This window comes from Balaenoptera physalus (genome assembly GCF_965194825.1).
Source record: "Balaenoptera physalus genome assembly, chromosome: 8".
In the NCBI taxonomy this organism is placed as follows: domain Eukaryota; kingdom Metazoa; phylum Chordata; class Mammalia; order Artiodactyla; family Balaenopteridae; genus Balaenoptera; species Balaenoptera physalus.
Genome location: NC_138887.1, coordinates 56332812 through 56359145, shown reverse-complemented (window position 1 = coordinate 56359145; position 26334 = coordinate 56332812). Strand labels below are relative to the sequence as shown.

General features: G+C 35.7%; 1 protein-coding gene and 1 long non-coding RNA gene across 2 annotated transcripts in view; one reads left to right on the top strand and one right to left on the bottom strand.

Annotated features, from left to right (window-relative positions):
* The window catches only part of DGKB (diacylglycerol kinase beta), a 925979-nt gene that overhangs the window by 125620 nt on the left and 774025 nt on the right, over window positions 1-26334 (bottom strand). The gene's annotated exons all lie outside the window — the stretch shown is intronic.
* On the top strand, window positions 15148-21935 carry LOC309665939. The gene is made up of 3 exons (XR_014266793.1): window positions 15148-17571; window positions 17622-18814; window positions 18851-21935. It is a non-coding gene; the product is annotated as an uncharacterized lncRNA (long non-coding RNA).

Genomic DNA, 26334 nt, shown 5'->3' with positions numbered 1-26334 from the left:
TTTTTTTTCCCCTCCTGCCGGATTAGAGTTTTGAACACGGTAATGAGGACAATGTGATGAAGTCTAAGTGTGGTGTCAAACCAATTAAATTCGTCTTCTCTTAAAGCTGTTCCCCATTGCTGGGCTAAGAATTATTTTCAATCAACAAACTTGAAAAAGTCTTGTTGAAAGATATAAACGTTGCAACAAAGATGAAAACATTCCCATATTAAGCCTTGAAAAAATAAAATAATTTAATTGGAGGTGTTTTAATGATTAAAATATTTTAATATTAATCACTCTCCTACTGCTACTACACATAATGCAATCAGGAGAGTCAATACATGTATACTCTTATGATGACAAAAACCAAGACACAGAATTCAGTTAAAGACATATCACTCTACTCGAAGCATCTCCCTTGGTCCCTAACTAAGTGGGAAGAAAAAAAAAAAAAGCATAAAAAGGTCTTGAAATATTTTCAGAGACCTGTAAACAGGAAGCATAGCCAGAGGTTACTTGGAGACCTCTCTGCTGTTGTGAAGGTAAGAGTGAAAAACAAGGCTAAAATAATGCCCTTTCCAAAGACTTTCACACACAAAATAACAGTATGGGTACCAACTTCTAGCTCCCAAACTTACCTCTCTCTACTAATCCCTTCACTGTAGTTTGTGAAAAAGCTCTGCTTCTTTATTGCATTATCCTCTCAGCTTTTTTTCCTTCTCTTCCCTTCATAGCTAAGCTTTTAGCACAGTGACTTGTGCTTTATTTTCTACACTTCCTCACCTGCCATTCACCCTTCTGTAATTGCATTCAAGCTTTGATCATGTGCTCTGACCCCACTGAATCTGTGCCTGCAAAGGTCACGGAGGTCCTACTAAGTGCGAGACATGATGCACATATATTTCAGTCCCTCTTCTCTTGACCTTTTGGAGGCTTGTGAACAACTATGTTCCAAAAATTCTCTTGTTTCAATCTCTTTATCATAATGTCCTCTTATGATTCTCCTTCCTTATTTATCATTCCTTTTAAATCTTAGCAGAGTTTTTTCCACTATACTACACTTTCAAAGGACCAGTTTGTTTTATTTGCTTAGCTATTAAATCTTTGTTTTCTATTAAATCAATTTTTACTCTTACCTTTTATATTATTTCACCCTTTCGTGTTTTTTTGCATTTATTCTATTTTCCTAACCTTCTAAGTTGATTTATTAGCTCATTATTTTCAATCTTTCTTCATTCCTAGTACTTACATTATAGCTAGATAATTTTCCCTCTACTACTTGAGCTGACACTCAAATTTAATCTATAGCATTTTATATTTAATTTCATTCTAGTATTTTAATTTCATTTTGATGTTTTAAATTTTCCAAATTATGGATATTTCAAGTGTAACTTTTTTATTTTTTTAAAAAAGATTTTAAGTGGGAGAATAAAATGATCTGCTTTATGTGTTTTAAGATAACTCTGGCTTTTGTGGTGATAGTGGATAGTGGCCAGAGTGGATGTTGGGAGGTAAACTGGAGGTTATTGCAGTAGTTTGAGAAAGAATGATATTTTTATAAGGATATACATAGTGAAGATAGAGAAGGAGTGGACAGATACAAAATAAAATTGAAATTACAACAGACAAGGTAAGCAGCGGCATCATGAAAAACATTAAGAAAAAAGTGTGTAAAGGGTAAGCAAGGGCCAGGAGCAAGTACTTTATTTGAGTCCTGCTCTCTGCGTTCTCAATATGAGTCCTTTCTAATTAAATAATAAGAGTAACTCATATTGGGTCTAAGGTTTAAGTTATCTGAGCCTGCACTAATGATTTCCACTTTTAACAAAAACACAGATGATATATTTTTTATTATCTTAGTAAACAGACCTTAAGTGATGTCAATATAAAATAATGACATTCTTTATTTGAAAGTCTCTGAGTAGGAAAAATAAAATAAACCAAAGGACCATGATGAGTATAAGCTGACATGCATAAGAGTAAGAGAACTTTGTGAAAAGTCTTTATATTAATAAATCCTGTTCAACATTCACGTTTTTGAAAACCAGTAAGATTTTGTGTTAGATATCATTTCCTTGATATACTTGGTTGAGGTTAATTTTTAATGGGCACCCAGAATAAGAAGACTGCGTGTTTGTGTTAGGGATAGGAAGACCGTGCTTGGCGAAGGTACTTTGGATAAGAAGAGGAATACAGATTCTTTTTGTTGGTGTCTTAAGATTTTTTTCATAGTCAAGAATTAATAAAAAGTCTGAATTAAATACTTTTTAGACTTGTTGCCCAGAGGAATAACTAAAGATATATTTTCAAAGACAACAGATACAATTTACAGACTGCTGAAATTAGGGTGAAATGCAACAGGACACTTTGTCCTATAGCTTCCTTGCATAATCCAAGAACATTTAATCAGTTCAAATTTGCCTGAATGGAAGAGAACAAAAATTGCTGGAGGGTGAAAGAGATGGGAGGGGACAAACCAGAGATGGCAACTGCAGCTGTGGCTCTCCAATAGCAGCAAGTGTTGTGGAAATACACATAAGCACAATCAAGTCTATGTACAGCAGAAACTTGGTCTTTGGTACAAAGAGGAACAGACTTTTCACAGTTGATTTAATTTTCCCCTTGTTACAAAATGGAATAATGACCCTATAAGGAATGAAAAAAGGATCTCTAGCTCTAGGGTGTGTTGCTTCAACCAGGATCCACCTCTCTAGAAAACATGTGATTAGCCCTAGGAAAATCTGCAGCTTTTAAATTATTATCGGGAGGCATTTATTTTAAACCAAGAAATTTTTGATTCTTAAAGCCTGGTTCCAGTCCTGCTAATTTGTAACGTAGATGTCTTATGTATTTGTCTATGACATTTGTTCAACAGGTTTGAAGCAACTATGCTATAGCACAACTTTTTTTTTCCTTGAACTCTATACCATTCCCTGTTGAATGTGGTTTAAGAAATCCCTTGGACACCCTTCCTACCTTGAGAAATCCCCTGGACATCTCCTTCCTACCATGAGTAGAGTACAGATTCACTAATGTGCATTGACGGTCTCTGTCCTACCTAATGAAAATTTTCATTGAAAGGAAAAAGTTAATGCAAATTCAAAAGAGAAAAGTACAGCTATGTTCAGTAATCTTTGACATATAAGGGCTATTTTATATATTTATCAACAAGAATTATTTTTAAAAAAATGCAATATTGGCAATGTAACAAGTTCTGTTAAGTTAATCCCAATGAGATATTTTTGTTATTTGTTCAAAATACAGTCAATGTTCATTTAGTTAAGTGAATATATTTAAACTGTTCATTGTCATTGCATTTGCCTTATAACTCTGGAGCACCTAATACTGTCAATGGAAAGCTATGGGTTTCTCTCTTTTGGTAAGTAATAGGAATTTCTGATATTGTCACTGAAACATTAATATTAAAGAAATTTTAAGTTGTTTCCTCCTATTTCTCTTTTCACCTTTGATCTAATGTTAAATGGTGTGCCTTAATTTCACAAGAATTTTATTATGTAAAATAAATACATTTTAAATTGTTGAGCACTTTTATTTTCTTGGTTGGCAAATATGCATGTCCTGACTTTGAAACTTTATTGCAGATTAAAAACAGATTAAAACACACACACACACACACACACACACACACACACACACACACACACAACCTTGAATTTGCTTAGGAAAGAAATCCATCAAAATAAATAATTCATGTTGGGATGGACTGAAATCTAGTCTTTTAGGAGGTGCCAACAGATGGTTTACATTTATAGAACGCACACTTGCTGACTTCCAAACAGAAATTAAAATTCATAAAGTATATCATTAGTACTCCTTATAAGCAGCATTATGTTTATGATATGAATTTGGATTTTCCCAGGTGAACAGTTTTCCATCATAATTTTACTAAGAAAAAAATGAAACAAACTGCTTTCTAGTTACTATTTTGTGTTAGCAAGTTTAAAATTAAACCTTGCTGGTGATCATCCAGCAACACAAGCCAATGGGCTCAGAGCTAGACGAGGCTGTTGTTTTCATGACATTCAAGATTTCATAAGAACTCTTAGACATTTTTCATCATTCAAACAATAGGCATTATTACAAATAATAAAATAAGGCAGCTTCTCTAGCTTTCAATTCTTATCTCATCAGTTAGGTTAGGAACTTTCAACCAATATAATTAAAAGTGAGACTTCAGCTTATTAAAGGTCAGGCAACTAGGCATTTTTAGTTAATTTTAGCAACTCTTCGGTCTAAGTGTGGCCACATAATACCATGGAATTACAGTAACATTTCATTTTTGTGAACCTGACTACTAACCAAAATGTTAACATTTAACTCAGGTAAGGTTATGATTAAAACTTGCTTTAAGCCCACAAAAAGAGATGTTTTATCGCTCATTAAGATTTTGTCTACCCAATAGAAAGGGGAATATTGTCAACTATACATTTAATGCAATCAAAAGTCAAGAAAACCATTATAAAAAAAATAGGTCTGGGACTTTATTCACTAAGTGAAGCTGATGGCTTACTTGATTAAATTAACTAAATAAATGACAAAGCTTCTTCAGAATGATTGTATTTACACGTGCAGAATGTAAGAAAATTAACTAAATGAACCGGGCAATTGCTAGATGATTTTAACCATGTTTTAACTGCTTTAAATTATGCAAGGAATTGTTTTCATTCTCTTGTTCAACATGTTGGGTTGCTCAATGCCAAAATAATTTAGACAAATATTTATTTACAGTGGCGAAAACCTGTCATTTCAGTAAAAAAAAAAAAAGTCAAATATAAATGTTTTGGTATCATAGAAATAAAGCAACTAGTGCTTAGGCTGGATTTGTTACTTTTCAAGCAATGTTTTCAAAATGTATAGCTAGCGCCTTCATATTTTTATGCAGACATAACTAAGTGCTAGCATGAATTATTTGAAGCAATGTAATATTCTCCCTTTGTAAACTTTAGATATTATATGCTCAATGGTGAAGGATGAGAGACGGAAGTTTGGGACACATCTATTCAAAACCACCTAGAGTTGAGTTGATATTTTTGCTTTTTCAATAATTTGACTTGATATGCTCTTTAGGAATTAAAATAGACATTATATTTAGATTCTACTAGTCCATAATAAATTTAACATGTAGTATATACATGATCAAATATAAAATAAGATTGAGCAAGGTCCTCTTTCTTAAAATGGATGTAAGAAGAAACCAAAACATATTTTATAAAGCTATATTTTATTCTAACATAGAATATAACTATTGATGTTTTAAAAAGGGATACAATAATCTGGTGGTATCTTTTAAATTTTAAGTACCAGGATCCTTTTTTAACTGTCTGTCTGATTTTTTTTCAACTAGACATGTAGTTGAAAAGCTTATATACTATATTCTATATTATATTATAATTATATTCTATATTCTGTATAGAATACTATATTCTATAGTATATTATACTATATTCTTTTTTGAAAAGCAATTGGCATTAAATGTCCTTAGAACACAAAGCAGAAATAAATTCTTCCCTGTAAAGCTTCTTAATTAAACAACTTAAGAACAAACTGTGAGAATAAGATTATGCTTAGTGAAATTGTGCTTTATATGTTACAGAAGACTTTGAATAAATCCTGAGTTTTGTGGTGAACAATTAATAACAGGGATTTATCTTCTCTGGCCTTAGGTTAAGAGAGGTGTAGTGAGGGCAGAGGGAGCCCTCTGGAGAGTAACAGCTCCCCAGATGATAACACAGAATTTGAATTTTCAACTTCACAAAATAAACTTAATATCCAATGGTGTTGAGTGGAAAGAGCTCTCTCTCTTACCTTGCAGCATGGATGGAACCCACATGTATATACTGTCCCTGGAGGAATGGCTGGGAAGCCTTCTGGGCTCAGGGTCAGAAACCTCCTACAGGGCTATTGCAAAGTATAGTTCAAGCAGATACGAGGTGAAACACCCAGATAGGGACTGGATATGAGATGATGGACTCGGAATTCTGGCCAAACCAGCTCCTACTACTCAGACCGCATTAAACTGAATCAAACTATAGCTCAGAACACCAACTGGGCAAGCAGCAATGAACCTGACAAGGGTTACTGCCCTCAGACCCAAGGGAGCTAGAAGACACTTTATCCAACAAGTCAAACTTTCCCTTACCATCATGAGGTGAGTTAGGCCGCACCCCTCCCTTCACACGTCCAGATGAGATCTTGGAAATCTGAGGAAGGGGCCAGGTGGCTAAGAACTCTGAGGGGCTGCACATTTTATCTTAGAATAACTGAACATTAGGTAAAGAGATTCATTAAGTGGCATAACAAGCACAGTTTAAAATAGATAGGACTATATGTTTTCTTTCCTGCTACTTGGCAGATGGCAGTAAATTAGACTTGATTAATTACTGGTAAAATAAACTAAATGTCTTTTACATACCTGAGTAAACTGTGAGTTTGCAACCGTACAAAAGCACGCAGTATTGTTATGACTATCATGTTCTTTATTTTGCAATGACGTATCCTACAACTAGGTGAAGGAGGAAACCATGAAAAGACCAACTTTTTAGTATTCATATATTTTAACAGAAATCTCTCTGAAATAGCCATAACGAATAGTCTCAGTTCAGACTTTCTACATTAATGAAGCCCAAAGACAAATGAAAACACCTGCTTCTAGGGACCTCAGTAGGACATCTAGGGATGCTCCTGTTGCTTTGTTTTCCAGGCAGGAATCCTAAAAAGATGTTCCTAAGTCCTGATCGTAATTAAGCTTCTCACTCAGAGTATAGGCTCAACTATACTTGTGAGTGGCAGAGATCATCAAAGAACAGGGCCCAACCCTTAAAAAAGCCAAGTAGCTACTGTCTTTGCACTTTTGGGAACTCTGACTCGCCATATAAGAAATCTGGCTATTCTTATGGACTGACTTTTAGAGAGGTCATGTGGAGAATGAGAGTCTCAGGACTACATGGAAAGAAAGAGAGGCCAAGCTGTCCAAGTGTCCCAGCAGAGGTACAGGTGTGAGTGAGCCGAGCCATCTCGGACGTTTCAGCCCATTTGTGCACCTAGATGATCATAGCCCCAGCCAACATCACCAGGAGCAGAAAAACTGCCAAGCTGAGCCCAGTAAACGCACAGAATCATGAGGGAAAAAAATGGTTGTTGTTTTAAGCCACTCAAATTTGGGTTGGTTTATCATACAGCAATACGTAATAAAGCTGAAACTTTACCAGAAGTAGGGTTTTGCTGAAACACAAACCAAAAATATGTGGCATTGTCTTTGTGATGGGGACTGGGCAGAATCTGGAAGGACTTTGAGAAGACTGTTATGAGAGCTGGAAGGCGGCTTCTTTCAGCTTTCCATCCCCGACTCCCATTATGCGGCAGCAACTTCATCTTCCTGTCTCTGGTCCATTTTTTTCCCCCAAGCCAGAGTTCATTCTAAAAATAAATCTGATGACGTCAGATTTAAAACCTTTCAAAGTAACTTCGTTAGGAATTGGATACAATTTTTCATTTTCATACCTGGTACTTCATGATTGTGCTTATTTCTCTGGTCCTAATCATAAGCACACACTTTCTGGCTTCAGGAACTTTTCTCTATGTTTGGAATGCTTCCCTTTCTCTTGCATTCTCCTATTTTTTTCTTTCCGCTGTAGTTTCAGTTCAGATGTTATTCATCTTAGTACTTAAACTTCCATACTTCTCTGCTACCCACCCCATACTGTGTTAATTGCTCCAGCTAACACAACTTTTCTAACCTCCTGATATTCATATTCCTTTCATATCGTGCCTTCCAAATCCTTTCCTTGACTGAGCTAATTCCCAAACGTCCTTCTGGTACTTCATTTTGGAAATCTCTCCCCACTTTTCCAAAATTGAGTTAGGATCCTATGATATCCCATCCTTGCCCCAGTAACTGCATTTTTAAACTGTCTGTTTTATATGTATATTTCCCCTTAGAGTCCCACTAAATTGAAGGCAAGAGCTATGTCTATTTCTCTCTACCCCCAAGGTTGAGAATAGTATCTGGCACACAGTAGGGTCTTTAAATAAATATATTCTGAATAAATGAATAAGTAAAAATGAATAAATGATCAAGCCAACTACTTTTGTACTTTTTCCTAAATATAATTTTCTTTCTGGCAAAGTAAACATACATAAAACGTCTTCCAATCTGGGGTGTTTATATGAGTTCTAGTGTGCTTCTTGCTTTTACTGCAAGGGGATTATATAGTGAGAATGGTGGTTAAAATAGGGGAGTTTGGGTTGTTGTTGAAGTACCCTCTTGCCCTTGGCCAAGATTAAGTAGGTAAATACTACTGAGTGCATGTTAGTGCTACATAAAAGGCAACCTTTTCTATGGTGGTCTATTCTCTGTGCTCATTCAATTGTTATTTTTACAAAGCAAATAGCTATCAGTGTGTAGAGAAGCCATCAAGTTCTTATAGATGGTTTTAAAATACTGTTTTTAGTTTGTATGCCTTCAAATTGCGCTTAAATAACACAGTTATTTTTGACTGATTGATTCTAAGAATTTTGCGATTACAGCCAAACTATGACATTTTTCATCATATATTTTTAGCATTTTTAAAGAATGAAATGCTTTTCTATTTTTTAAAATGATTTTTCATTTTGAGTTTCAGCCAAATATCTCAAAAATCCATAGCTCCTAGAACTCAGAGAAAATTAGCAAGGCCAAATAAAATATATGTGGCTTACTGCTGCAGCTGTATATTTTAAAGAAAGCTAATATATCGACTGGTTCTTAGAAGCGCATTCATAAATTGCTGTCTTTGAAAAATGTTTGTAGCTATAAAGGCTAGAGATGATGTCATTTTGCTGCTACAGGTAAAGAGGTTTCTGTGTGTTCGACCTTTTAAGTATTTCTATTGAGATTCTAAATACCAATGTACCAAAATATATCCACCATTATTTATCCAACATGTTCAAAATAAAATGACAACATTCCACTGTATCAATTTATACCTTTATATATTTTTACCCTCTGATTATTTTAATGGTTCAGTTGCCTTTTAATACACAAAGAAATATACATTGGTTTAACTAAATGGACAATGCTAGTCATTTTAATATAGCCTCATAATTTAAAATCATCATTGTCTAATCAATTTCCTTGATATTAATGATCACCAGCGGCATTACAACACACCTGCACTTAAGCAAGCTGATGTGCTTCAGTGTAACTGAAGTTTTTGTGTTTTAATTTCTTTGTCATATGAACATTACCTTATATTTTAAAGCCAATTTCACTTGAAATATAGATTATGAACAAGTTGGTTTCCCTCTAGAGATATCTGTTGTATATGAGATATACTGGTGCATAAGCGGATGTCTTTGTGTGTCTTCCAGGGTGTGGCAGATTAAAGATGCCACAATTCTTTGATGTTTTTCCTATCAAGTCTTAGAAGGTTCTGTGACTGTTTAAACTAAAAGACAACAGCAGAAGTGATACTGTGCCAATTCCTGGGCCAGCCCTTAGGAAAAACTGGCATCTTCCACCTCCTGTCTCTTGGAACTACATGGACAATTAGATGGACCCACATCTACTCAGGCTTTCAGCCCTCTATGCTAAGGTGCCAAACTGAAGCCCAGCAAGTGAGCCTGGTCATGCCACAGGGAGCAGAAGAATTACCCACCAAATTACTGACCCACAAAACCATGAGTTTTAATAAATGGTTGCTGTTTGAAGCCACTAAGCTTTGAGTGTTTGTTATAGAACAATAAACAATCAGAACATAGGGTAAATGGTGTGATTCTCTGGGCTGACACTCCATTTTGTGATTCTCTTTCATGAAACTATTTCAGAACTATTTTACTAACTAGGCTACAATAGGCCAAACATCTAAATATCAGAAAATAACTCACTCCAAGAATATATAGAGATATTGAAATAATTAAGTCCATAATTCCAGGGCTAAAGAAAAAAAATCAGGGTTTCCGACCAAGTATTACCCGGTTTTTCTATTTGTTTTGGAGATAAGTCAGGTCTGTTAGTTTCTAGCCTGCTGATCTAACCACTGAATAGAACTATCTGACTTGTAGATTTTAAATGTCTATCTTAAACATTAAAATAACACACACAAACACACACACACACACACACTCCAAATACTTCTTTCATATCACCAGATTATAAAGTGTTTTGCAAGTAATCTTGTAAAGATTCTGTGAACTAAGCAGTGAATTCACCCACCACCCACAGGCAGCTGCTTCTGGGGAGGAATTAATCTTCAACAGCAATAAATAAATAAATAAAACAATGGAATGAAAAACAACATGCACATTTTAGTACTCATATATATGTATATAAATACAAAGAGATGCTTCAGGCATATGCAAGGTTACTGGTTTAGAATTCAAAATGAAGAGGTGCCCAAAGAATTCTCAGAATAACAACGTAAAAACACGTAAGAAATTCTTCTTCTACTTGGTTTCTTTTAAAATTTAAAAATGAAGCTAGCACAATTTAAGAAATAAAATTAAATGTTAGAGGATGTAGAATCTTTGGGAATTCCTAGTATTACTAATCAGTTTTGGAGAAAGTTAATTTTGCTTTTCCTTTAAGAAAAACATGCAAATCTTCCAGTGGTTGAACAATTTAAAAGTATAACATTCACAAAGTATACAAAGTATAACATACTTAGAACACACACTGAACATTTGGAAAATATGTTACTTTATGTATCACTTCTGATAGGGAAGGGGTTATTGAAAAACAATCTGAATATCAGAACATTAAGTATCTTTGAGTTTGATGGTCTCTCTGTAGGCTGTAAGGGTAACGTACTAGTTATCTATTGTAGCAGCTTAAAACTGCAAGCATGTATAAACTCAGAGTTTCTGTTGGTCAGGAATCTGGGAGTGGCTTAACAGGATGATTCTGGCTTAGAGTTTCTCATGAGGTTGCAGCCAAGCTGTCATCAAGCATCTGAAGATTTACCAGGCTGATCTGCTTCTGTGATGGCTCACTCAAATGGCCATTGGCTGGATGCCTCAGTCCCTCACTGGTTGTGGGCAGAGGCCTTAGTCCCTTGCCCGGTAGATCTCTCCATAGGGCTACTTCAGGGGCCTCATGACACGGCAGAGGGAGGGATCAGAGACAATGATCAGGGGCTTTCTCTGAATTCACCATTTCTCCAGCTCCACCACTGAGTGTCACAAAAATCAAACATATTCTCTCGAAATGCAACTTCACATTCTGGCAGTGTGGGAACAATCCAGGTCAAGGTACTAGCTAGATCAGAGGAAAACAACCAGCACTGAATTGTAGTTCATAGATTTAGAAACTTTTTGTTTAGATGCAATCCATTTTTCTTCTTTGTTTTACTTGTTAGGGAAATTTGGGTTTACTCCTGAGAAATATCGGGATGTGAGGTGAATCTAAAATACATCTTAGAATTAACTACATAGAGAAGGTTTTACGACACTTCTTAAGATAGGTCGCAAATATTTAATTATCTGTATTAAAAATTCTGTAACGTTTCATAAGATAATTAATAGGTAGGCATTGTGGTAAGATGGAAATATACTGACTTTTCTAATCAGGGGTCAAGGAATCCTACGCCTTTAACTAAGTTTATTATAAGGCTTTTACTGTTGCTGTTACAAGAGAAGGATATCCATCAATTTACCTCATGGGAAAGGGGTTTAATTTTCAAGATGTACGTGGATAAGAGAGGAAACAGAAAAGTATAGCCATCAAAAGTGATGCAGCTCCAGCGTCGGGCTACTCTGTCTCTCTCTCACAGGCTGCACGCTCTGTCTCTCATGGCATTTTCACTTTTTACTGCACATACGCTACATTTTCATCTCTTTCTCCCTCCTAACTAGGCTCTTCTGCTTAATCATAGTTTCTATTCCCTCCCAACTTTAGCTGGCCGCTGGTATCCTGGCTGCTCTCACCCCTCTGTAAACCATGCATTTCAGCTGTTAAGGCACTCCTCAGCCTAGCTTCTATGTTGTGTAATTTGGGTCAGGACCCCACCCATCCTTTCAATCAGTCAGCTCTGACTGGGGCACACGTGGGCACAGGGGTTGCAAAATGCTGCCTCTTTAGGAAGAGACCTGGAAAATTTGCTCCTCTCAGTAGGGGTTTTTTGGTAATAAAGGCATTCATTCTGAGGCCTTGCCCAAGTAGTACAATGCTAAATAAATAGGTGAATAAATGAACACAATATTTTAGTCTTATCTCTTCTACTACTTTCCTATATGACCTTAAGAAAATATGTTTATACATGTTTTATCTGTCAAAGAGAAATTAATTTTTTTAACTAAATAGACATACTGAAGGCTTATTTCTGTGAAGCTATGACTAAAACTTGTGGAGTCTTGAAAGATGCTTAAGAAGTTTGTTTACCTTCAAAAGTGATTAATAGGAGGGATGAAGCATGTAAACAAATAAATACGAGGTAGAAAGCGATTTTTTAAAAGAGAGAGAATTTAAATCTATAGCTATTAGGGTTCAGATTAGAAGTAGATAAATCATAGATAATATCTTCCTTAACTCCTTTATAGAAAATATAATATTTCAACTGACATAAAATGGGTACAAGCTTGAAGGGAAAGGACTGAAGGGACAAGTTTTGAAAAGAATAGATTCCTATGGCAACACAGGCTCTCTTATGAGTAAACAGTAATTTAGGAATTGATGACTGACCAAAAATTTTTTAAAAGCTGCCTCGACCTTTGAAAAATATTTTATAAGCCTCTCAGACCTTTTTTTAAAAAAAGTCTATGGTCAAATTTAAATTCATTTTCTTAATACTTTAACAGATATCAGAACTTCCATTCAAAGGGAAAATAATATGAGAAACAGAATATGCCATGGTCCAAGCTATGCTGCTTGCTGTTTTTATGTTCTTGTACAAGTCTTTTAATTTCCAAGGCCTCAGTCTTCCTTAAAAACATGAAATGACTAGACCAAAGAATTTGAAGATCTGTGTACCTCTGTGATTCTATTGAATCTGATGCAATTAGTCAAACAGTTAACTGTCATTACAGAGGCTGTGGTGTGTACATTTTAGCACCATACCACAATTTAATAACAGGGCACAGAAGCCACAATGCCTCCTATTCTGTTGCATCACTAATTTATCAGGGGCTAAAAGCAACCGAACTAAGGATCCCAGGCAGACAATGGTGCCTTTGAGGGGCAAGGGAAGCACCGTTTAAAGGGAAAGCATTACCATTCTAAAATAATGGTAGAGCACATGGCCTGAGTACTGTGAAAGACAGCACTACAGAAAAGGTATTCTCTGCTTAAATGCCCCAAACACAAAAGCTTTTAGTTGGGATTTATACGGAAAAAAGAAAACAGCTTCCAATAAATTGGTTTCCTTTTGTTATGTATGCTGGTGCTGAGCAGGTGAGGATATAGGCAAACTATCATTTGCCAAAAATCTAACAATACTATGTTTCTTATTTAGAAGAAAACCTTAACATTTTGCTAATGAAGATAAAGAAAGCAGAAGAGACATTTTGGTGCTCTTGCCTGTTTTGGTTATTGAAAGATCATGCATACAACCATACCCCTTCAGTGTGTTAGGTTACATGTCTTTTGGCCTCTACTTTCCTTGACACTTTGATTTAAAACAAGTAAACAAGCATACAGTACTATACGTGCAGATGTGATTTAATTTAATCTGATTTGAAGGGCAGCAATGAGACTAAAAAGCTAATAACTCTTGTTAATTATGTCATTTATATATTACCTTTCACAAACAACACATGATGATAGTATATTTATTTGGAGAATTAGATGAATTAATTGTCTGTCAATTTAAAGAAATATAAAAGATATATGTGAAAGTAACCTTTTAATATCCAAATCAGGTTGGCACATATAAAAGATATATGTGAAAGTAACCTTTTAATATCCCAATCTGTTCACAGATTCTCAGTACTAAATTTCTTTAATTATAAAAAAATTCTATACAAATGCCAGGCATTATTACTGCCATATACATATGTGCAAAATTATTAGTTGGAAGAAAAATCTCATATGATAAAAAAGGAATGTGTTTTCTAAATCTATATAGATGACCATAAACTATGAAAGAACTTTTAAAGATTTAGAACAGAAAAACATATTTTCCAATCACTTTTTGTTGAGATTTATGTCTCTGAAGAAGCTATGCACATAGTAGGTTGAAGATTACATTATACAGTAGTTTCTTTATCTGCAACATTGTTAGAACCTCCTTCACTATGCCCATTTTCACTCTACTTTTATTGTTTAAACAAGATGTTATCCACGACTGAAAACGTTTTTTTCTCTGACCCCTTAGCGTCTCCATGTAACAAAATAAATCACATAAGAACCAGGAGATGTTCATAGTGCACAATGTTGACATTTAACAATTTTTATCTTCTACTAATGGCTGCTGCCCTAGCATTCTTAAATGAAAGATTCCAACTGCAAATTCCTTGTGAATAATAAAAGATTTAAAAGGGAAAGAAGAATATAGTTTGTAGATGGTAGTATTGAGACTAGGGAGCCTATTTTGGGAGGTAGATAGATGAATGAATGGATGTTTCTGATAATAAGATATTTGGTATAGCAGAACCAGGAGATGAAGATAATGCAAGCCAATATGTTTGTCCCCCTATTAGTCTAAATTCATAACAAGGATCACAATTTTCCTCAATAGGAGATGTGATGATATTTCGGCAATCTCGTTTCAGATGAGATTCAATAATAGAGTAAGGCCATGAAACTGATGTGCATGTGTAGTTTATGGATTCAGTTTGACTGCTTGATCCTCGTAGCCAGTATGTTTCTATCAAGCACTGTGAGCTCTCTGGTTTATCACATCGTTCTTATAATGACAGCAAGGCTAGAGTGCTGGGTTTGGGGTTGATTAGGATCTTACTGTTCTGGTTAGCATAGTATAATATTATAATGGTGGGTCTTCATGTAATATGGCATAGAGAACAGATTTTAATTGACTGACAACTCTACGTACAAATGCTGTGTATAAATTTTCATGGTAAAATTCATTTCTCTTGTACTGAAAAGGCATGTTCCAAAATTGTACAGACATGATATTACTCATTTGTTACTAGTAAGTGGTCCTACCTTCCTTTCCTTCCTTCCTTCCTTCCTTCCTTTCTTCCTTCCTTCCTTCCTCCCTCCTTCCCTCCTTCCTTCCTTTGTTCATGCTGGGGTGAGTGTGTGTACCTTTGTATAAAGATATATCTGCATATTAGTAATTTCTTTTTGCACCCACAGATAAGCAATATGATAATATATGGAGTTAATTATTTTAAAATTTTACTTGCAGAGTGATTTTTAGAGGGATTTAAATTATTGGAAGCATATTTATATTTCATCGTATTGTGGAAGACTGCCCTAGATTTGAGCATCTGTGTCCCTTTCCGAGGGCTTGAGCAATGTACTTGGGAGGGGCTTTGGCTAATACGAGAGTATCATGACTTGCCTGCTTGGGTGCAGGAACAGTCCAGGATTTGAAGTAAGAGGTACCTGCCTGTGTGGTCACTGACTGCCCGCTTGCTCCAGAGTAGCTCCCCCCCGAAATCTGACAGTCCCATGCTTCACTTTCTTCCTTTGGATTTTGGCACTGTATCCAGATGGTTCCTTGCAGGTAATATGCAATGATCTGTTCTGTTTTTGGCAATAGCCTCCAAATTCTACCTTACCTTTTCTCTTGTAATAACTAATTCTACCTTCTTATACCTGGCCAGAGTTTTTTTTACTAAGATGCATACCTCCACTAATCTATAAAAGATCTTCAGTGATTTCTAGTTACCCCAGTTCAGATTTGTTGGTACAGCAAAAAAGACCCTTTATGAAATGACTGCTCCCTACCTGACTTTATATTGTTTTTATCACTTGATACTTTTTCTCGTTAACATCAGACTTCCAGTTTCTCACGCTATGCTGTTTCTGCCTGCGTGTGTGTGTTACAAATGCAGCTTCTACTTTGAATGGCTTTCTCCATTCAAATGCCTTAGATACATTTCTCTTCTTTGTTTAAAATTCAGATTAAGCATCACTGCCTCTGAAACTTCCCTCTACCACCTTTGGGCAGAAGTAATTAACACTTTTTACGTTACCATGGCTTTGAATATACTTAACTTCCATAGTTTTGCTTTGTTTTATTCTGTTTTTAAATGTGCATATCTTCTTGAATCTTGAGGCAGACACCACAGCTCATATATCTTTGTAGTCCCAACTCCTACCACACACCCTGACACAGAGTTGTTAATCAATAAAAAGTCTTCGTATGAAAACTTGGTGAACTAACATTTAATTATAAGCTTTCTTTTCCCAGCGACAGAACACAAGGTACTTGGTTATAATTCAGCATGAGCCTATTTCTTCAGCTAAACCAGGCTTACGCTTAAATCTTTCCACATTTTTTCCCTTTAATTGCTTTTCATTCAGAGAGAGGAGAGCAACATTTAGCAAGCACTTAATTGCAGCATGTATAGAATGAGTCAAATGAACTCCATGTGTGTAAATTTTAATACTTTCAATTCATACAGGGTCTCTGCCTCTGGAACAGCCATACTGTCTCTGCCTCGGACATCTGACAGAAGATAAGAAACAACTAAGAAAAAATAGAGTTTCTTAACAAAATCAACTCGCAATTCTTAATAGCCCTTACCAAATCCACAATGTCAACGATGTCCTGCCAGTAAAGATTAGAAGAATTCCAGAAGTTTGGAAACACATCTCCAAAGTTAGTTCATCATGATGATGAAGCTAATCAAATTTTAGGACAATGCCAATTGTAAGTAACAAACTAAACTGTCATTTAATCATGTCTTTTAAAGTGAGTACTTTTCTAATTCTTCATTCATAAAGAGAAATTTCTTTATTCTTTATGAATATAAATGCAAGAAGTTCTGAAATCTCATTCATAAGTTTAGTTGCTAGCCAGAATTCTATGCTATAGTACTAGACCTATTAGTATACAGAAAATATTTTGTTCTTTTTTTTAATACTTAAAATTCAGAATGTATTAAGTTCATGTTTTACTGTGATGTAGTAGTTGAAGCTTTATTGTTTCCTAACTTAGCACAGTTACATCTGCCTCCACTAAGAACTATAGGCTATTTAGTGACAGAAATTTTTTTCACCAATGATACCACACAGCTCCCTATTCCCTATAATAAAGGTAAGTAAACCTGTTCATCATTCTTGCTGAATTGTAGAACTACATATATTTTTATATCCTATCTCCTCCCCTCAAACTTCTTTCAATAGGTAAGGATTTCTTGACAATCCACTTTTTTCCAAAAAGCATTTTTTTAGTTAATAAAGACATGATAAAACATAAGTTAAATTACAGTAGATCTACATGATAGAATATTAAACACCACTGAAATTCTATTAAAATATATTTATGGTATAAAGTAGATGCCCAGGGTACATTTTAACTGAAAATTAAAATGGTGCTGAATAGGACCTTCTAGAACTTGGTGCCAAGTTGTTATATCATATTTCATTAACATGCTTTTTTAGATCCAAGGCATTTTAATACTTTTAATTTAATAGAAGGGCATCCTGGCCTCACAGAAGCTACTGTGAAGTATATCTGAAAGGTGAGAATTTTTTTTATTTTTTATTTTTTTTTAATTTTTATTTTTGAAAGGTGAGAATTTTAAACACAATTTGATCCCATGGCATTGCCTCATTTGCACCTTGGTTCTTTTGGGGTACACTGGAATATATAATGGGAAGGAAATGGCAGAGGCAGCTGGGGCTGTGACACTTCAGGAATGATAGAAGGTTTCTTTGCAAATTTTCTTAAGATTCTTATGATTCTAATGTTATCAGGATCAGAAATGGAGAAAATGGCAAATACTATGTCCGAGCCAAGAAGATCATGTTTGCAGGTATATGAGAAATCATACCTTGAACTTCCTGAACTGGTTGGGAAGAATTTGAAGGTGTTAGAATTCTTGACATTCTATAAGTGAGGCCTCTATCTGAGTTTTTACTGTTATAGTCCTAGATGGCTTTGGCCTGGGAGAGAAAGATTATAATACATTTATTTTTGCAATAATTTTTAGTGCCATGTTTGTGGTATATTTCATGCACTGAATTAATATACTAAGTTCAAATTCCTAATTTGAAAAGAACTCACTCAAGAACTGATTGTAAGAATATATTTTAGTAGTTAGGCCTAATTGACAATTGCTATTATTTACTTCTGACCAACTATATATTTTCCCAGGAATAAAGTGCCCCTTGCACTTTTAACCATTATCCTCTCCTATTTTCTTCCTTGCAACTTTTCTCCTGCTTTTCTGTGTTTCCCTCTTAACCGTCCACCTTATTTACACCCTCTTTCTACTCTCTTTACCTTCATTATTTTATCCTTGTAGAGCAGCCAAAGTCAGCCTTTGCTTGTTAGTCAGTCTCCACGGGCAAGTCCCTCAATGTTTTCACTGTTTACATGAAAGCATCCAAATGTATAGCCAATAGACCAGCTGGAAACCTCCCCACAGACAGACGCATCCAAACAGGAGGTTCCTTGATGTGTTGCGGTGGGTCAGGCTGGTTCTGCTACCAGAAAGAACAGCCCACACCCATATGCACTGCTGCTCCTGAATGCAAGGCTTGCGAGAGCATCCACACGGTCTGGGTCTCAGCCAACACTTAGCCCTTAGCACATACAGTGATACAGAAAGATGTGACGGCGACAGAGTTTTGGAGTACTGTTTGTAGCATGCTGTTCTTTGGCATAGTTCTTCAGAATCGAAGAACATATTTCTCCTAATTTCCCAAGACACATAGTTTATTATAGAATCAGTCTTTAAAAATGTCTATAGATTTGGAGATGTCTATAGAACATCGATTGTCTATAGATGTCTATAGAATTGATCGATTTAATATTAAACTCAATACTTATTGTAGATGTCTTAGAAATTGTTTTGAAATGTTGCAACAGAGACTCCTGCTTGAACAAACCACCTAATTTTTACTTTTTTTTCAGAGTGGGGAAAGAGGAATATTAACGAGACAAATATAATGATCTTTGTCTCTAATTGAAAAAATGTGGTGAACATTTATCAACAAATGTAAAATATACTTAAAAACTGAAGCAAATATATTTGAATGCATTTTACAACACAGGCAATTTCTGAACAAAACTAATATATTTGCCTAAGTATGCATTTATATTACATACCATACTAAAATCCTGTTTAAAAATTAAACACTTCTGGCCATTTACACATTCTATTTTGAATATTACAGATACGGGCTAATAACACACACTTAATCAGTAACTATTTTGTTAAAAGTGATTTGAAAGATTAATCATTCAAAAATTTTAATCTAAGTCATGGTAACATGCCATAACAAAAAACGGATAATACCATTAAAAAACACTGTCTTAGGTTTAGTTTTTAAAAATACCCCTTTCTTTATTTATCACTATACTTTAAAAATAAAAGAAAAATAAATAAGAAAAATTCCAAGAAATAAATCTCTAACAAATAAGAGTAGTGTGGTTAGAGACACATATCTTTAGACTCTTCTAAGCAAATGCCTTGATAAGATAGAAGTGGGGCTTTGCAAATCTGTATGATTATTATCAAGGAAAACCCAGCTGTATTTTTCTGTCCTTTATGTTTGTTACTCTAGGGTGGTCAACCTGAACTACAAACTCATTAATTGACATTTCAGAAATGTACAAAATCAAATGCTATAACCCAATCCAAAGTGTATGTAGCACTTTTATAAATCTGGCATACATTACAACCAACATGGAACCACATGTATGGAAGGATGCAGACACAGTGAAGGAAAGGGAGACTCTGGCTTGACCCCAAAGCCCAACACAGGCACTGGGTGAAAAGCTGTATCCCTTATTCCAAGCAACCTCAGATTTTCAAGGCACTGCATTCCAAGAAAGTGATTTGGAAAATGTAAGAGTGAGCATTACATCTCTTATCTCTCTTTGTGAAAGATATGAAATTGAATTCCAGAGACTGAAAGTTAATTATTTCACCTTCTACAATTTGAACATTTTGTATAAGAATGACTTCTTGGACTTTACTTTTGGCCTTGGAAAACCTACAAACTCTGAGAGATGAATGCTGTACCAGTCAAGAAAGGCTAGGTTATCCTGTTGCACAAAGAACCTAAGGTCTTGGTGACTTACAACCAAAACGTTTTATTTTTTATTCGTGCTACACATCCAAGATGAATTTGTAAGTTGGCTGCATAGTTCCTTCAATCTACCTGGAACACTGCTAGTTGTTGCAACGGCGGGGGAGAAAGGACATGCTAACTATACACTGGTTCTTAGAGGTTCTGCCCAGAGACACCAACTATTTTTGCTCATATGCTATTTGGCAATGACAGTCTCAGGTCACACCGGAAGTCAAGAAGTTATATGAGCAAATGTAACACTTTCTTCTATCAGGGGAAAGTCTGTGAACAATAATACAGTTTACCACAGATGGCATCAGGCAACGTAATTTCCAGGAGTGAGATAGAGGAATTGCCTGCCATGGTGGACTAAATCAGGGAATGTTAGACACTTGGATGGACTGTAATTCTGTGGTCAAGGAAAATGATCACAAATAACGGATCCATTGTGCCCCCCACCCTAAAATATTAGGGAGGAAGTGCCAAAATATCACACTATCTAAAAGTAGACAAATGCTGTTCATTGTTAAACACAGAGAGATGAAATACTAATTTCCTAACTTGTAAATTCAAAGAATTTCTTTATTATTGGCCCAGGTACATGAAAGAATTTCATTTATGTCTCAAGTAGACACGAGCTTGAAGTGAAATGGGTCCTAAAATGTCTTCTCAGACTTTGGCTCTTTCCTTGGTAATCCCAATTTTTTTGGGTTCAGGAATCTTAAATCCTCCTTAGAGTAAATTCTCCAACCAGTCTTATAGGAATCTATAGTTTTTGGTACTTGAAGACCTAGACCTAATGGAAGCTTGAAACTGTTTCTCTCTATCAGTTTTTAAAAAAAAAAAATTTATTTATTTACTTATTTAGGCTGTGCCAGGTCATAGTTGTGGCATGTGAGACCTTTAGTTGTGGCAATGCGGACTTCTTAGTTGTGGCATGTGGACTCTTAGTTGCAGCATGCATGCAGGATCTAGTTCCCTGACCAGGGATCGAACCCAGGCCCCCTGCATTGGGAGCATGGAGTCTTACTCACCGGACCACCAGGGACGCCCCTACCATTTTTGTTTTGATGAGAAAAATTTTCAGTGTAATTCCTTTTATGTGACCCAGATAAAAGTCCCAATTTTAAAATTTCATTCTCAGAAATTTTTATAGATTTCTAAATAGTAAATAGTAAACGGCAGGAATACATCCAGGTAAATTATTCAATGTAAGCAGAAAATTCTGCCATTACTAGTAAAAAAATCACAAGCCCTATATGTAGGCAACAAACATCTTGTTGCACTAAACGTTTTGCTTCTGTAAGCAGCAGACCACAATGTGATTTTAGACAACAAAGCAAACATTGGCATAGAGAGCCAAGAGCTAATCTCAGGAGTTTCAGATAGACTAACTTCTGGAAATTGCTAGTAACATCTACTATTTACCTTCTTTTCAATTTCTTCACAAAAGAGGCACAATCTCTGAGGGACAAATGCTCACTTTTGAAGTCTGAATGTTATATTTATCAATGCAGTGGAAACAGTAGAAATTATGACAACTTATTCATTCTGTTTGTGAAAGGTCACTTTGGTCTAATATTTTTGGTTTTAAAAAGTAATTGTGAATGTCTTTTGGGAAGATATTAATTATAATGTTAAAGTTCAAAAGTCCTTCTCTATGAGAAGTTCTCTCTTTCACTGCATTTTCATCTATGGTGGATATGACATGATTCACTTATGTTGCCTTCTCTTTCTGCTGCTGCATCTTCCCTTGCAAAATGGCGTGGCACCGTCAGCACTGACTAAGAATGCAGAACAGGGTAAGCCTGTCTTTCTCACAGTATTTTAAGTGTATTCAAGCTGTGAAAAGTGTCACAGCAATATGCCCATTCTCTGTCAGCTGAACTCTGTTTGCTCATATTCATATCTTGGATTGACTACAATTCAAACCTGGTTTTTTTTTTTTAATAAATTGTCCCAAAATAAAAGGTATATTTCAGCAGTGTTTCGGAACTCCTAAACAGGGAACCAGTTTTTGGACAGATCTATACCATTCTTTCTCTAGGAGTATCAATACTTAAACCAGCAGGTGAAAGTACATTTTATTAAATGGCTCATTCAATTCAGATCCTGGGTGGTCTTACTTATGGATGAATTGTACTGCCATCCTAAGAAAACTATTTAACCTATCTGCACTTGGAGAGAGCCTCTGCATACATTCTATCTGATTTCAAATGATGAGATGAGAGGTTTCTGGTTTTGAAATCAGGTTTCTCAGAGGTGTTGGTCTTGACAGTGGCTCCTACTTCAATAAAGAACGTATAAGATAAGTATGCAGAGCTTTGGCCACTACTGGTTTCATTTTGGGCCATCTCTGCATGATGCAAAATGCCAGATCAAAAATTAGTGAACTAGTGTTCTGGGCTTTCTGGATGGCCGAATCAAAGACTGAGAAAGCTCAAATGATTGTGTGTAAATCATTCTTTTTTTTTTTGAACTACAATTTATTGGTAATTTTTTAAAAATTTATTTTAATTTTACTTTATGGCAGTGCTGTGTGGCAAGTGGGATCGAACCCGTGCGCCCTTCATTGGGAGCATGGAGTCTTAACCACGGCACTGCCAGGGAAGCCTCATGTAAATCATTCTTTGGATGAGAGAATAAAAGATAAAAAGAAAAAAGTTCAGTAGACACCTACTGACATGTCCCTTTGAATATATATGTTTAAAAAATAATTTTCTTTATATTTAAATTAGAGATATTGTTATTTGTTGAATATGCACATTACTAGTTTAGTACATACATTAAGCTTAGAAACAGCAATCATTGAGTAGTCTGGAAATAAAGGTTCCTTTAAAAATTTGCTCACATAAAAATATAAAAACTCCTGAGAAATCATGTCAAGAAAAACAGTTTACCTGAGTTTGCAGGTGCATAATAAAAATATCTCAGTGCCCAACTTCTATTTGTACCTGCCAAGATGAAGGCAAACAGGGAAAACCATAAAATCTTCCCATGGTTTCTGTATTTCATTCCATTGTGCGTTACCCAATGTCATCTTCTTTTCTCTTCACAGGATAGGAACTAATATCTCATATCTGTGGCTGATTTATTCTCCATGTCCTATGCCATATATTGCTATTTTTTTAAGAGTACTTATGTAAAATGTGCTCAATAAAGAAACTTGTAAAACAAAAAGAAAAAAATAAAAAAGAAAACATATGAATCACCTGACCTGTCACCATTCAAAACAGGTAATGGTAACAAATGGTTTGGCTTTCTAGTACTTTTTTCTTTGTCTACTCCTCATCTCTTCCTGGGCTTCCTTCTCTTTTCTATTTGCCTGTTTTTCTACGTGATATCCTTCTGGCTTGCCTATAATCCATCCTCCACAGAGCAGACTGAGTTTACTTTCTAAAACTCTCTAGTTTAAAACCCTCCATGGTTTCCTACTTCACTCTGAATAACTTTCAAAGTCCTTATACGCTGTTCTTGCTGAATCTTTTACAACTTTCCTCTCTGACTTTGTACAGTCTGTTTTTCTGACTCTCCTCCCCTTTATTAGCGTTCTATTGCTGAAACAAATTAGCACAAACTCAGTGGCAAAGACAAATTTTTAATCTTTCAGTTCTGGAAGGCAAAAGTCCAAAATGGCTCCCTCCTTTTTGGGGGCTCTAGGGGAGAATCCATTCCCTTGCCTTTTGCAGCTTCTAGACACCATTTGCATTGCTTGGCTCCTTGGCCCCCTTCGAAGCCAGCAACCTTCAGCTGGGTCTTTCTCATGCTACCATCTCCCTGGTTCTCACTCTTCTACTTCCTTCTTCCAATTATAAGGAACCTTGGGATTACACTGGGCCCAACCAGACAATCCAGTATAATCTCTTTATTTTAAAGTCAGTTGATCAGCAGCCTTAATTCCTTCTGCAACCTTCCTCTCTTTTGCTATGTAACAACGTAATTCGCAGATTCCAAAAATGAGGATGTGGGCATCTTGGGGGGAGTGGAAGCATTATTCTGTTTACTACACTCTCAAGCATTTCTTGGAAAGTCAAAACCGGCTACCCACTGCCCTCGATAGCATCAAGCATGCAGACCCTGTGGTTGCCCACGGACAGCCACTCCGATGTGAAGAGTGCCATATTGCGCCTAATGAATAATTTGAAAAGTTGGAAATGTTGGAATACTGCAAATGGAAAGTGGTAAAAGATGAGAAGAACATCAGGACGAGGGTAAGGTTATTCAGCCAAAGTTTATGAGAGATAATAAAAATACTTGTTTTGTTGTACTGATATCTGTTTATTGTGATTTATCAAATAGAGACTTTTCTTTTTATATAATTTATCTGGAAATCAGTGATGTGTTTTATTGCAACTTGTGTTATGGTGGCTTTCAGCCATTCAAAGATGATTGAAAAACCTATTATCGGATGGCTTTGGGTATACAGTAGGGAATAGGATCCAGGATTGGCTTTCAAGTGACTCACCAGTTCAATGAGAGAAAAAGATAGCGTAAGAAGAACTTAAGCTTAGGTTTCAAAGAATCTTACGGGAGCTCAAAAGAGACTAACCAGAGTCACCTAACCACTAAACCAGGGAAGTTTAAGAAATTTTTCCAAATGGAGCAGACCAGCTGTTGAGGGAGGGGATTTGTCAATGGTTATATTTCTTTCTTTGTTGTCTTTTTCCTCCCAAGAGCTTCGTGAGAGAAAAAATCTTACTTCTCTTGGTAATAAGTGTTTCCTCAGCAGTAGGCTAGTTCCTGGCCCACAGTAAGTTCTGTATAAATAGTTAATGAAAATAAGTATAATTATATGTATAGCAAATGGACAATTTTTCATTATGAAAAAGGCACTGTACTGGATGAACTATTTGGTAACATATTTTGCTTTCAGTTAGCAAATATGTCACCATCATTGTCTGATGGCATTTTGGCTAAGATTCAACCCAAGTAAATGTTTCGTTAACCAGGCCTTTTAAATTAGATTTATTTATTTATAATTATGGAATAAAAACATATAATTTCCTTTTATTTCTTTTTTTTTAATGCTTTTTTTTTAAAACATCTTTATTGGAGTATAATTGCTTTACAATGTTGTGTTAGTTTCTGCTGTAAAACAAAGTGAATCAGCTGAATGTATACATATATCCCCATATCATCTCCCTCTTGCGTCTCCCTCCCACCCTCCCTATCCCACCCATCTAGGTGGACACAAAGCACCGAGCTGATCTCCCTGTGCTATGGGGCTGCTCCCCGCTAGCTATCTGTTTTACATTTGGTAGTGTATATATGCCAATGCCACTCTCTCACTTCGTCCCAGCTTACCCTTCCCCCTCCCTGTGTCCTCAAGTCCATTCCCTATGTTTGTATCTTTATTCCTCTCCTGCCCCTAGGTTCTTCAGAACCATTTTTTTTTAGATTCCATATATATGTGTTAGCATACAGTATTTGTTTTTCTCTTTCTGACTTACTTCACTCTGTATGACAGACTCTAGGCCCATCCACCTCACTACAAATAACTCAATTTCATTTCTTTTTATGGCTGAGTAATATTCCATTGTATGTATGTGCCACATCTTCTTTAGCCATTCATCTGTCGATGGACACTTAAGTTGCTTCCATGTCCTGGCTATTGTAAATAGAGCTGCAATGAACATTGTGGTACATGACTCTTTTCAAATTATGGTTTTCTCAGAGTATATGCCCAGTAGTGGGATTGCTGGGTTGTATGGTAGTTCTATTTTAAGTTTTTTAAGGAACCTCCATACTGTTCTCCATAGTGGCTGTATCAATTTACATTCCCACCAACAGTGCAGGAGGGTTCCCTTTCCTCCATACCCTCTCCAGTATTTATTGTTTGTGGATTGTTTGATGATGGCCATTCTGACAAGTGTGAGGTGAAACCTCACTGTAGTTTTGATTAGCAATTCTCTAATGATTAGTGATGTTGAGCACCCTTACATGTGTTTCCTGGCAATCTGTATATCTTCTTTGGAGAAATGTCTATTTAGGTCTTCTGCCCATTTTTGGATTGGATTGTTTGTTTTTTTGATATTGAGCTGCATGAGCTGCTTGTAAATTTTGGAGGTTAATACTTTGTCAGTTGCTTCATTTGCAAATATTTTTTTCCCATTCTGGGAGTTGTCTTTTCGTCTTGTTTATGGTTTCCTTTGCTGTGCAAAAGCTTTTAAGTTTCATTAGGTCCCATTTGTTTATTTTTGTTT